This window comes from Artemia sp. Qi Xiang Cuo, chromosome 14 (assembly GCF_049724085.1).
Source record: "Artemia sp. Qi Xiang Cuo chromosome 14, ASM4972408v1, whole genome shotgun sequence".
Classification (NCBI taxonomy): domain Eukaryota; kingdom Metazoa; phylum Arthropoda; class Branchiopoda; order Anostraca; family Artemiidae; genus Artemia; species Artemia sp. Qi Xiang Cuo.
This window is the reverse complement of record NC_142807.1, coordinates 25,031,245-25,046,119: the sequence shown is the minus strand read 5'-3', so window position 1 is coordinate 25,046,119 and position 14,875 is coordinate 25,031,245.

Here is a 14,875-nt window from a genome sequence, read left to right as displayed (position 1 = left end):
CATCTGTTTGTAAACAGAAGTCTTGTGAAAAATCTGGTAGTTTAAGTATTGGCGCCTTTAATAGTTGCCTTTTTATTTCATTCAGCGCTTGTATTTCGTCCGATGGAAGCAATACAATTTGCCTGATTTTTTCAAAAGGTTGGTCAAGGGTTGTACTATTGTCGCATAATTTCTAATATATCGTTGGAAATAACTTAACAAACCACACACTTATCTGCAGCTTTTTTGATCTTTTGGTGGTTGTAATTGTTCTACTACCCTAAATTTTTCCGAATTTGGCGAAATAGTCCCTTAGTTTATCAGATGTCAAAGAAAAATTAGTTTTGGTACTACTATTTTTTAGCTTTTCTGGTTTTAATTTTAAGTCTGCTTTTTCAAATTTTCCCAGTATTCTTCGAAGTTCAATTAAATGGTCTTCCAGGTTTTCAGGAAACAAAATTACATCATTTAAGTAAGCCAAGGTATCTTTTTCTTTCTGGTTCGTTATATTTTAACACCAAATTCAATAGTCGACTAAAACAGTTTGGACTGAATGATAAGCAAAAAGGCATACGTTCGAATGCAAATTTTCTTCCATCCTTTAAAATTACTGGTGCCATGGGTATTGTGTTTGGGTCTAAAGCTATTAGCCAGTATCCCGTTACCACATGAAAACTTGTCTAGTATTTTGAGCCTCCCAGCGAGTCTATTATTGTATTAATTTGTGGTTAATTTCATAACACCCTTTACAGTGACTGCATTTAGCGCTCTAAAATATATGCATAATCTCCACGTATTGTCTTTTTTTCTGACGATTACTAGTGGAAAACACCGATCGCTAAGACTCTCTTTAATTATACCCTGTTCTTCCATTTCCTTTATTTGGTCCTCTAGCCATGGTTTTAACTGATAAGGTGTTTCATACGGTGATTTTTTAATTGGAGGGACCTGTGTTGGTATTTTGTTCGTGATTAAGTGAGTTAATACGTAATCTGCTTTGTGTCTTACGAATGTCCATCTAAAATTCCAAAGAATATTTTCCACCCGGGTTTTTATATTTTACGGTAAATGTTTTAGATTAAATTGTTGCAAAAAATAGTTTTGGTCATTCCATACTTTTCTTCCGGTTGCGGTTTCGACGATATTTGCTCGTGGCTAGTAAAATTTACGCTTAATTCCGAGCTGCCTAGTGATTTTATTTCTGAATTTGAAATTTTTTCCATCGATCCTACCGCTATTTGGTTTAACTTTACTTTATTATTACTTTTCTTTTGTATTTAATGTTGCTAACATTTGAGCTGATGTTCCCCCTTCTATTGTGATTTTCCAGTTTATTTTTAATTTATAATCCGTATTGTCACTCTCTTTATCTGTTGTTACGCAAACTTGCCTTTTAGTCTCGTTTGGCTGGCTTATGGTTATTGCATCAGTTAGGGGTTCCCATACGATCCCATATTTTCTTACAGCATCTTCTTTTAGAATACAAGGAAATGGTAGTTGCTTATATATTATCACAGCTACTGTTATTTTTTAACCCCTGGGATAACTTTTAATTGACTTCCCCCCAAAATTGTCAGCTTGTCACCTGTTACTGATGTCAGGGTTTCTGGCATCTGCTTACACGATTTTTACACTAGGAGGAAACCTCTTAAAAATCTCCTCTAATATTAATGATTTAGACGCACCCGTATCAAGCAAACACGGTAAATTTTGGAAACACTCAATTTTAAAACGACGCAAAATCGGTTGATTATTATTATTCGCATCTGTATCACAACACTCTAAACAAAAAATGGGTCTTAGTAATGATTCAGCTCTTTCGACCCTTACAGGCTGGTTTCTCCGTTTAAATGTCCACTGTTTGACCAAAAGTTTTTGGGGTTATCCCATTTTTCTCTAGCGTTACTATTTTGACCCTGGGTGTAATTTGCTGTTTGATTTTTAGGCCTAAATTTAGGAGAATTGCTCGGTGTTTGCCGAGTATTATTTGTTCCATGCCTTCCTAAATTTCTGCCCCCCTCCCCTGTGCTCTGAACTGGTGTATTGTGTCTTGTTTTGTACGTCTGGCCTTCTTTGGGTGTTGTATGCCGGCAATCTGCCGCATACTGATTTGGTTTGCCACAATAATAGCAATTGAATTTTTTCCTATATTGCTTGGTTATTTGCCCTTCCGAATGGGGTCTATAGCTATTTCTGTATATTCCTGACCTGCCACTATTTGCTCTACTATTTTCCTCGGGAGGAGGAGGTGGGTGCCCATAGTACTTGGTATTCCAAATCATTAAGGATCTAATACCATGGGATTGGTCGTCAAATGGGGAGGGGTCAGTCCATGGTGGGAGATTTCGGCCTTTCTCGCGCCTTTTTAGTTCACGATTTGGCTCCCCAAAGCTCACCCGCTTTTGTCCCCTTTCCTATTGTACACTTTCTTGGGTTCCTGTGTTATTTATTGACATCTGATCAAACTTTTTCATGGCCTCATCAATTTTTACCTCTGTTTCTACTAGGATTATAGCCTGCTCTAGATTTTCTGGTCTCCGTGATAATATTATTCTTAATAGCTTATTTGGTAACCCTTGTGTAAAAGTATGTAATTGTACTTTTTGTACCGTCTCGTCACTTCCGCCTTTCTCTAACTGTAAGCATACAGACTTAAAAATTTTGTCTGCATATTCACTAATACTAGTTGAGGTATTGAATGTCACTACCTCTGTTCTTAGCCGCTCGGAATCACTCGTTTCTATGAACGTTATTTTAATAGATTGAATTAGAGTTTTAATGTTCTTGGGTTATGTTTCCTTAATTGTTTCAAAGTGCTTAGGGGTGCTTCCCTTTAACCTAGCTGCATCGCATTGCTCTTTGACCTTCTCGTCAAATGTCTCAGTTAATTCGTCGAAAATTTTAATTTTTCGATAAACTCATCGACATCTGAAATTCCCGCGTTTTCTGGTATAATTTTGGCAATTTCAAGTACCGTTGAAACGAACGCCATTTTTTCATCTGGTAAAGCCATTTTATTTCAATATACAATTTTTATTTAGTCCGCTCCACCCAGTTTTTCCAACCGCCAACAGCTTTGGTAAAGTGGTTTTATGTTATTAAGGTGATGTTGTTGTTGTTGCCTTATTTCTCCCTTTATATGGGAGATAAACCATGGCCCAAAGATAAGTAAACTTTGGTAGCGTGCCTTAGGCTATGACCTGACTAATTAGGCGTACCAGCTAGGAGTATTCGAGGGACTAAGTTTAGATTGTAGAGAGGTTGGCTATAACACAATACTTTTATTCAGTTAACATACACTAGTACAGGCATTGGTAATATATATATATATATATATATATATATATATATATATATATATATATATATATATATATATATATATATATATATATATATATATATATATATATATATATATATATATATATATATATATATATATATATATATATATATATATATATATATATATATATATATATATATTCCGCTGGGACTGGTGGTCCCAGGGAGACAACAAGTATAAGAAATATACGATAGTTAATAGTACAATAAGATACTTAGGCACTTACAATAATCCAAAAATATTCCAAGGTATTTCTAAATCAACGGACCAGAGGTCAGTCCGGCATAAAATTAGTATATCACATCCCGTTCCCATAAAATGTATCTTTTATACATTTCGTTAACCACACCTTATCGGGGCCCACTGACGCACATAGCTAGGAAGTGGTGATTTTTCAATTTACTATTAAACATTCACATTCCAGGATGTGTTCCTTATCTTAATAAAAAGTGGTATTTCTAAACTTTTGTATTTGCGTCTTAATATTTTTACTAAATTCCAAATTTGACTTAAATAGAAAGCGTCACCACACTTTTCCCCAAATACATCCAATCAAAATTTTTAAATAGCCATTTTATTCAACGTAGTTGAAAGTTTTGCAAATTAGGTCTTTAAGGATGATAACCCCCCCCCCCACAACCCTCAGGTCACGGGTGGTAAGTTATGCCCTGGGGGCATGTAAGGTTTTTATATAAAGCGATGTTGTAAAAACATCAAAAAGGGCCCATTCAATTGGAAATTAAAAGGGCTAGTGCCCTTTTAATAGTCGAAAGTGACTGAAGGGCACCTAACCCCCTCTCACACCCCCAAACACATCCAATCAAAATTTTGAGATATCCATTTTGTTCAACGTAGTCAAACGTTCTGGAAATTAGGTCGTTTAGGATGATAATCCCCTCAAAGCCCTTAGCGCAAGGGTTGTAAGTTATTCCCTGGGGTCATATAGGGTTTATATAGAAAGTTGTTGTAGAAATTGTAAAAAGGGCTCATTTGTTTGGAAATTGAAATCGCCCTTTTTAATAGTCGAAAGTGAATGGAGAGTAATTCACCCCCCTCTCACGCCCACCATTTCCTCAAACACATTCAATGAAAGTTTAGAGATAGCCATTTTGTTCAACATAGTTGAAAGTTCTGTAAATTATGTATTCAAGGATGACAAACCCCCCAGAGCCCCCAGGGCAAAAGTTGTAAATTATGCCCTGGGGGCATATAAGGTTTTTATAGATAGAAATATCGTAAAAACTTCAAAAGGGGCTCATTCAATTGGAAATTGAGAGGGATAGCGCCATTTTTAATAGTAGAAAGTGATTGTAGGGTAACTAACCACCCCCTCACGCGCAACATTCCCCCAAACACATCCAATCAAATTTTTCAGATGGCCATTTTGTTCAACTTAGTAAAAATTTCTGGAAATTAGCCCTTTGAGGATGACACCCCCCCCCCCCAAGCCCTCAGGGCAAGGGGTGGCAGTTATGCCCTGGGGGCATATAAGGTTTTTATTGAAAGCGTTTCTTAATTTGCACTTTAGTGAAAAAAAATACAAATGAATGTGCATTGTCAGTTTAATATACATATACTGATATTTGGTAACTTCAAAAGGGGCTCATTCAATTGGAAATTGAGAGGGATAGTGCCCTTTTTAATAGTAGAAAGTGATTGTAGGGTAACTAACCACCCCCTCACGCGCACCATTCCCCCAAACACATCCAATCAAATTTTTCAGATAGCCATTTTGTTCAACGTAGTAAAAGGTTCTGGAAATTAGTTCTTTAAGGATGACAACCCCCCCAAGCCCTCAGGGCAAGAGTTGTAAGTTATGCCCTAGGGGCATATAAGGTTTTTATTGAAAGCGTTTCGTAATTTGCACTTTAGTGAAAAAAATACAAATGAATGTGCATTGTCAGTTTAATATACATACACTGACATTTGGTAATCAAAATTTTAACATTATTTGATTTATTAAAGTTATAAAAGTAAGAAAATTTACATTTTTTTAGTAAAGTGCAAATTACATTATGGCCCTGGGAAGGCATAGGGACTTTGAGCCCAACTTATGTTAGTTTCTGTTCGTTTTGAGATTCACTTAGTTATTAATTAATCTTTCTGTTCGTTTTTGGTTCCATTTATTTACAGATGCTGATTTTTTGTACTTTCACACTTGGTGGAGTACTTCACATTATTTTCGTTCATTTTTCATTTAATGGAGTTCTTTACTTTTCTTTGAAAAACTTATTTTGTGGAAATTTCTTTTTAATTAATAAGTGGTATAAACCTACACTCTTTTCTATTGTTATTAGTTTTAACATGCAGTACGAGGAGACCAAGCTTCGCTTGGTGAAGGGAATTTCAGAAACAAAAATGATATTCTGTGCCCCCCCCCTTTAAGAAATACTTGCCCTGATTCACATCCACACAAGAAAAACTGATCTGTAATTTTTATAGATATAGCTTTTTGTAACAAAGATCCAAAGGGGAAGGTAATTTTGAACTCTAAAAGTTAGTTTTGCCTCTTTGATTGGTATCCCTGACAAGTTTTAATTAATCCGAGGTTTCTGCCACTATGCTGCCAAGATTTATTCAAATTTTCTGGATATTACTTATCAAACATTGCCCGATGGTTAAGTTAATAATTATTTTTTCGGGTCTAATAGATCCAAGGCATGTAAAAATTCAACCTCGAGAGCAAAGTGGCACAGTGATAGACAGCGATACCGCTTACAAAACAGAAATAATTCTTACAAATACAAAAAGTTCTAACAAGATCCAAAATAGTTCTTGCAAAACAAACTTATTATTACAAAATGCAAAAAATACTTTATAAAAATCCAAAATAGTTATAACAGAATAAAAATAGTTGCTGCGAAATACAAAATACCTGCTACAAAACACAAAAATTCTAATAACATCCAATTAATTCTACAGAATATAAAAAGGTTCAAACAAAATCCAAAACAGTTCTTACAAAACAAAAATAGTTTTTAAAAAATAAAAAAAAAATCTAACAAAATACAAAATACTGCTTAAAAACAGAAATTACTCTTCAAAGATGCAAAAATATCTTATAGAAATCAAAAATAGTTCTAAAAGAATAGAAAATGCTTGCTGCAAAATGCAAAATACTCTTCAAAAACGCAAAAATTCTAACAACATCCAAAATACTTCTTACAGAATACAAAAAAGCTCAAACTAAATACGAAGTAGTTCTTAAAAAACAAAAATTATTCTTACCAATTACAAAAATTTTAACAAAACCCAAATAGTTCTTAGAAAACAAAATTATTCTTAGCAAATACGAAAATATTTTACACAAATCCCAAATAGTTCAAACAGAATAAAAAATTGTTGCTGCAAAAATGCACAATACTTGTTACAAAACACACAAGTTTTAACAACATCGAATATAGTTCTTACTGAATACATAAAGTCGAAAAAAGTCCAAAATAGTCCTTAAAAACAAAAACATTTCTTAGACAGTACAAAAAGGTTCTAATAAAATCCAAAATAGTTGCTACAAATCAAAAATTATTCTTACAAAATAAAAAAAATACTTAGCACAAATCTGAAATAGTTTTAAGAGAATAAAAAATAATTGCTGCAGAATAACACAAAAAATCTAACAACATCCAAAATAGTTCTTTCAGAATACAAAAAGTTCTACACAAGTTCAAAACAGTTCTTACAAAACAAAAAAATTATTCTTACAAAATAAAAAAACTTTACAAAAATCCAAAAAGTTCAAACAAAATAAAAAATAATTGCTGCAAAATACAAATGCCTGTTAAATAACAAGAAAAATTCTAACAACACCCAAAATAGTTCTTACAGAATACGAAAAAAGTTCAAACATAATCTAAAATAATTCTTACAAAACAGAAATAATTCTTACGAAATACAAAAGTTTCTAACAAAATCCAAAATAGTTCTTAGAGAACAAAAATTTTTTCTACAAAATACACAAAATGTTTTACAAAATTACAAAATCTCTAACAAAATCCAAAATAGTTCTTAGAGAACAAAAATTATTTCAAAAAATACACAAAATGTTTTACACAAATCTGAAATAATTCTATCAGACTAAAAAGAGTTGCTGCAAAATACAAAATACTTCTTACATAATGCAAAAAAGTTCAAACTAAATCCACAATACTACTTTAAAAACTAAAACAATTTTTACAAAAGAGAACAAAGTTCTCACAAAATCCAAAATACTTTCTAGAAAATGAAATTAATCTTCAAAATACAAAAATACTTTCACAAATCCAAATAGTTCCAACAGAAAAAAAATTGCTGCAAAACATGAAATACTTGCTACATTACACTAACAATCGAGCAACATCTAAAATAGTTCTTACAGAATATAAGATATTCAAGCAAAATCTAAAATAGTTCTTACAAAAAAAAAAATTCTTATCAAGTACAAAAAGTTTTAAATCAGAAATAGTTCTTACAAAACAAAGTTATTCTTACAAAATAAAATATGCTATACACAAATCCAAATAGTTCTAAGAGAATACAAAAAGTTCAAAATAAATCTAAAATAGTTCTTAAAAAACAAAATTATTCTTACCAAATACGAAAATACTTTACACAAATCCAAAATTGTTCAAACGATAGTTCCTGCAAAATTGCAAAATACTTGTTAAGAACCCAAAAACTTAACAACATCGAATATAGTTCTTACAGAATGCATAAAGTCCAAAAAAATTGCAAATAGTCCTTACAAAACTAAAATATTTCCTACATAATACAAAAAAAATCTTATAAAATCCAAAATAGTTGCTAAAAATCAAAAATTATTCTTACAAAATAAAAATACTTTAAACAAATCTGAAATAGTTCTAACAGAATAAAAAATAGTGGCTGCAAAATACAAAATACTTGTTACGACACACACAAAATTCTAACAACACCCAAAATAGTTCTTACAAAATACAAAAAGTTCTAAACAAATACAAAGTAGTTCTTAGTAAACAAAAAATTATTCTTACAAAATAAGAAAACTTTAAACAAATCCAAAAAATTTCAAACAAAATAAAAAATAATTGCTGAAAAATACAAACACCTGTTAAATAACAAGAAAAACTCTAACAACACCCAAAATAGTTCTTGCAGAATACAAAAAAAAGTTCAAACAAAATAAAATAGTTCTTACAAAACAGAAATAATTCTTACAAAATACAATAAGTTCTAACAAAATCCAAAATAGTTCTTACAGAACAAAAAATTTTCTTACCAAATACTTTACACAAATCCAAAATAGTTCTATCAGACTAAAAAGTGTTACTTTAAAATACTAAATACTTCTGACAATACACAAAAATTATAAAAACATCCAAAATACTTCTTACATAATACAAAAAGTTCAAACTAAATCCATAATAGTTCTTTAAAAACTAAAATAATTCTTACAAAATGGAACAAAGTTCTAACAAAATCCAAAATACTTTATAGAAAACAAAATTAATCTTCCAAAATACAAAAATACTTCACACAAATCCAAATAGTTCTAACAGAATACAAAATAGTTTCTGAAAAACTCAAAATACTTGTTACATTACACAAATAATCTAGGGACATCAAAAATTGTTCTTACAGAATATAAAATGTTCCAATAAAATCCAAAATAGGTCTTACAAAACAAAAATAATTCTTACAAAATATAAAAAGTTTTAAACAAATTCGAAATAGTTCTTACAAAAAAAAATTATTCTTACGAAATAAAAAAACACTATACACAAATCCATATAGTTTTAACAGAATAAAAAATAATTGATGTAAATTAAAAAATAATTTTTAAAAACACAAAAACTCTAAAAACATCCAAAATACTTCTTACAGAATACAGAAATTTAAAAAAAAAAAATCAAAAATAGTTCTTAAACCAGAAATAATTCTTACAAAATGCAAAAAGTTCTAAAAAATCCAAAATACTGCTTACAAAACAACAATTATTCTTACAACTCTAGTTCTGAATATTTTCCAAAGAAGAGAAAAAAGTTACACTTCTGTTTTGGATTTTTCCATGGAAGAGAAAAAAGTCACGTTTAAGTTCTGAAATTTCGCAAAGAAGAAAAAACAGTTACTCTTCTGTTCTGATTTCCCCCAAAGAAGAGAAAAAAAAATTAAACTTCTGTTCTGATTACACCCAAAACACTGACAAAAAGGTTCAAATTCAGTTTTGAATTTTTCCACATAAAAAGAAAAACTCCAAACTTCTGTTCTGTATTTTCCAATCTGAACTGCCAAAGTCACAATTTGGTCACGTTGCTATGCACCGTGATCTATGATCTGGGAATTTTTTGGCATCATTCTAACATCATACACACACAATGACTGATATGCTTTCTAGACAGTTTTGATGAGAAGTTTCCAACTTCTCTTCTGCATTTATTCAAATAAAACTGGTATTAAGGCAACAAACAATTTGCGATTTTTTGTTCACGAAATCAAATACTTCACTCACGTCCCGATTTCTGTAATCTATTAATTTAAAACCATAGATGGTGTCGTTTTTTTTTTACTACCCAAGTGCTACAATCTTTTGTTCACTAAAATCATAGAATATAAAAAGTTCAAACAAAATCCAAAATAGTTCTTACAAAACAAAATAATTCTTACAAAATGCAACAAGTTTTAAACAAATTCGAAAGAGTTCTTACAAAACAAAATCCAAAATACTACTTACAAGACAGCTACACTTCTGTTGTGGATCTTTCCATGGAAGAGATAAAAGTCTCACTTCAATTCTGAATTTTTCCAAAGAAGAAAAAAAAGTTACATTTATGTTCTGATTTCACACAAAACACTAAAAAAAGTTCAAATTCTGTTCTGAATTTTTCATAGAAGAGGAAAAGCTTACACATCAGTTCTGGATTTTCCTATCTGTACTGTAAAAGTCACCATCTGATCTCGTTGCTGTGCCTCGTGATCTATCTTTCCGGGAATTTCTGGGCACCATTCCAACGATACACACTGTGATTGAGATGCCTACTAGACAGATTTTAAGAAAAATGTAAAAGTTCTCTTCTGTATTTATTCAAATACAATTGATTTTAGGCTAAAAACAATTGGGTTCGTTTGGGCTCAGTTGGCGGGTGCACACACTTACTGAGCCCAAACGGCCCTAACTCAAAAATCATTTAACATAATGTAACTTAAGTGAAAAATCAGTTGTGTTGCCATCTATAACTTTAGTGAAAAAAGATGGTAGCACTTGGATAGGAAAATAAAAACATCACCATCTATGATTTTAAATTCATAGATGACAGAAATAGGGAAGTGAGCGAAGTATTTGCTATCGCGAACAAAAAATCCCAAATTGTTTGTTGGCTTAAAATCAATTGTATTTGAATAAATGCAGAAGAGAAGTTGAACACTCCTCTTTAAAACTATCTAGCAAGCATGTCAATCACTGTGTGTGTATGATGTTACAATGATGCCTTGAAATTCCTTGATCATACATCACGGTGCATAGCAACGCGACCAAATTGTGACTTTGGCAGTGCAGATGGGAAAATCCAGGACAGAAGTGTAAGTTTTTTCTCTTCTATGGAAAAATTCAGAACAGAGTTTGAACTTTTTTTCAGTGTTTTGGGTGAAATCAGATCAGAAGTTTAATTTTTTTTCTCTACTTTGGGGGAAATCAGAACAGAAGAAATATATAGTCGTTAATCAAGGCCTTATCTAGGCGGAGTACCATATTTAGACCCCCCCCTCCAACAAAGGGGGGAGGTTACCAGGTTTGACCCCAACCCCTCCACACCGAATTTTTGTCCCACTCGGTAAAACGAAACCAAAATGCTTATAAACTAATTTTTGACGTGTTTCTTAAGTTTTATAAGGCGCTCAGGCGTTAAAAAGGGCAGTGGGAAAACGGTGATTTAAAAGTTAAAAGGAAACAGAAATGAAAACCCTTGCCTAATTGTTAAGAGTATTGATACGTAAGATAATGTAAAAACAAGTTTTTTTTTATTTTGTTAAATTTAGTGGGAAAACATACCTATTGAAACATCCATTTAGAAAATTCCTATTCTTTCAAAATGCACAACTTACCGATGATAATTTTATTACTTTTTAAAAAGGTATATTAAATCAATCAAATGCAGTACAATCACGTTTCATCAATAAGACACAAAAATTCAACTTACAAAGGCACAATAATATGAACTTCATCTACTATATATACAACTTTACAGCATAACCAAATATAAAAAGAGAAAAAATGAATATGAAACTAGATTTTTTTTTACAGCAGTTCACTTTATATGAAAGTCACAACTAATGAACAATGCTTATGACGGAGTTAAGCGACAATTATTTCAGACTAGCATATAAAACGATGGAGAAAAAACTTCGTTTTCGTAATCATTAGCAGGCTTATGTTTAGAAAAATTTATGCATCTCTAAAATGGATAGAAAACATGAACTTGCCATTATTTCATGCTACTATCGTATCTTGAATAAGACTTATGCATAAAACAGAGAAAAACACACTTGTTTCTTGAAGACACAAATAAGTCAAACTTCCTAAGAAGGTTCTTGTATTCTCAGCAGACGATTCAAACTCTTATTATACTACCATCAACATAGCAAAGTGTATCTCATATGGAATCAAGAGGCCCGTAGCTCGAAAATGATAAAGTACTAAAAGAGCTATGATTAGCTTCAACTTTTGAACAACTGAATAAATACAAACTGAATATGATATGACTAATTGCACGTATAACGCAAAGAAAACACAGACTTCAATAGCCAAACAACTACAACAGTTTGCAAGATTGATTTTTGTTGCCCCTCTCTGCCAGTTGTGCCAGCAGAGTAAGGAGCATCTCCCCACCCCACTTAGTTTTTATTCCCCTCCCCCTTTCTAGACAAATATCCCTTTTGTATTTTTGTGTACACAATACGATTTTGGTATTTTCATTGGAAAGAATCGAAATAAATAACCCATCCCCCGTTGCATCTTGAAAAATACATTTACCCTGGTTCGGTAATTTTACTGAACCTTTTACTGGTTTGGTCGTCTCTGGCTTATGTTTGGCCACCAGACAAAAGAAAAAGAAAAGTAACCAGGGGAACATTAAAGCTTATTTTCGGCTATAAAATTAAGAAAGAATATGGTCATTATAAAAAACTACAAAATGAATTTCATTAAGGTTTTAAAAAAAACTAAAAAGTGTTAATTTCAAATTATACATTGACTTATCAACACCAAAAGTAAGCCGATCCGCTAATCTTGGTGTTCTACCTTTCAGTGGTGGCAGTTTTATTTAAACTTCTGTCTTTAAGACACTATCCATCTTGTCAGTTAGCGCAAAATCTCTTACTCCAGTTTCTTTCCAAAAGTGGACCTAAAGTTCTTCAGTTGCTACTTTTTGATAATGATAATATTCTGAACAGAATTCCCTTTCTTGCTCTTCAGCTCAATCAGAATGTAATCACCAGCTTTGACTTTCTCAGTGTCAAATTAGAAGTTGCTGGTAGGGGGCTTGTCTTCAATGTCTATGCTGGGGTCTGAAGAATCGTTGTATACAGAATCATCGACGTCAGAATCGTCACTCTAACTGTAATTCTTGTTGTGAGAGACACGCTTTGTGCTTTTTAGTCTTTTCACTTGTCTGACTTTCTTCCGTTCCAGGACTAGGGCTTTTTGGCAGATACAGCTTTTATCCTAGCAGTAATGCATTCTTTAATGGGGGTTGCAGTGAGCACTTCTGACTTTTTCATATTTTTTTCCTATTGATGTTTTGGGTTTGACTTGATTGATAAAATGCGGCAAGTAAAGCAAAGAATGAGAGGCAGTCATGCAGCCAGAAGTGTTTTCTGAGCTGATCTTGATGGTTCCTGGTAAAACTCCCCTGAGTAAAATTTCCGGACACTGTTTTTGTGGGGAAATAAGTAGAGGAGGGACTGTGTTCCCAACACATTAACACCAGCACAAATCGCGGTCAACTGACCTCTTTCTGTTGAGTGACCTTCCCTCCTTACTTCTGGCCTCGCTGTGCAAACATTTTACCAGGCTTGTGGATTTTTTCAGACCTGATTCGCCAGAACTTCAAATTTCTTATGGTCTGAACATGTGTTTATATAGGCCTCAATCCAGGTTGTAAAAGAAAGCTCCTGCACTCTTATAGTTGAAAGCAGTTGTCCGTCATAGGCTTGTACTTTTTGGCGCTCTTACTGATAGAGTTTTAAGGCAATCCATAAAACCACGGTACCAATCTTTGCTTGTAATTCCTCAACTGTCTCCACTGCCTTTGCAGTTCTGTTATCCGGTACTTTTATGCTCTTAATAATGGCATAATTGCATGCAAATTTACACGCTTCTAGGGGAATACAGTCAAAAGCATATCGGCTATCGTTTTCAAGTAAGTTTTGTCTTTTTTCTTGTTCCTCTGTAAATATTTATCATGTCTTGTAACAGGGTGTAAAGAAATTCAGGTCCAGACTTTTTTGAGGGATATTCAGCTTCTCAACTTTTTTTTGTATATAGTCTTGCAGCGTTCCTCTAGGGACACCCATGGTACTTCCAGAGAATCCAACTGACTTCTTGTAGAATAAGACAGAAAAAACTACTACTTTATTTTCTTCTGGATCACAGCCACCTTTCCTTCTTTTGTCCTCTGTTTTACTTTTAATAATTTTATCTTGAATGAAATTTAACAGGAAAAAATAGAACTTCAGTTCACCTACTGTTCTGAAAGGATTAAACAACGCCAGAACTGATCACGTTTTGGGTTTTAAACTTGCCTTCAACCTTTAAATATGCTGTTTACACAGCTTTTACAAGCAGAGCCTACTTTTGGACACCTTGGGACGGAATGCCGAATTTCACTATCCCACGGGATGAAAAAATACTAACAGCAAACTGGTGAAGATGGTACGTCTCGGAAGCTGCCAAAAACAGGCAAATAATAATAGAATACAATATGAGTTTTCTAGTATTCATAATTAGGCGTAGGCTTTCAGACAAAATTGAACAAAATTCCAGAGTTAATCACCATAAAACCTGATCCAATCTGATTTTTTTGGTAAAAGTATTAATTAAGGTCAGACATTTTAAAAACATACATTGCCATCTTGCAGAGCGTTTATAACCCACCAGAAGCCCCATAGGTTTTTATATTGAAACTGTCTGCTTTGGCTAAACGTGAGCCGGTCTCCCCTATACCAATTTTGATATTTAATTTTGCCCAACTGTAAACTTTTAAATTGAGTTCTTAGAAGAAGCTGTTATCTAACCATAATGTGGTTTGTGTCAAATCGCTTTTGTGGTGTTTATGTTTTCTGGAAATTGGAAGTAGGATAGTGGGTCTCTTATGTTATACTGTTTCGGGAAAAGTAGAACATGGAAAATGCTAAAGGCCGAGTTTTAGTGATATATAGAATGACTAGTTTCTAAAGACCTATATTCAAAGGACATCGGGAAGTATTAGTAAGATCCCCCCCCCTCCATCACAGAAGTGGAGGCCCCCCTCTACACAAGATGCTGCCTACGCCCATGTATATATTTGCACATTAAGGGCGTGGCGTAAAGTTAGGTTAAAT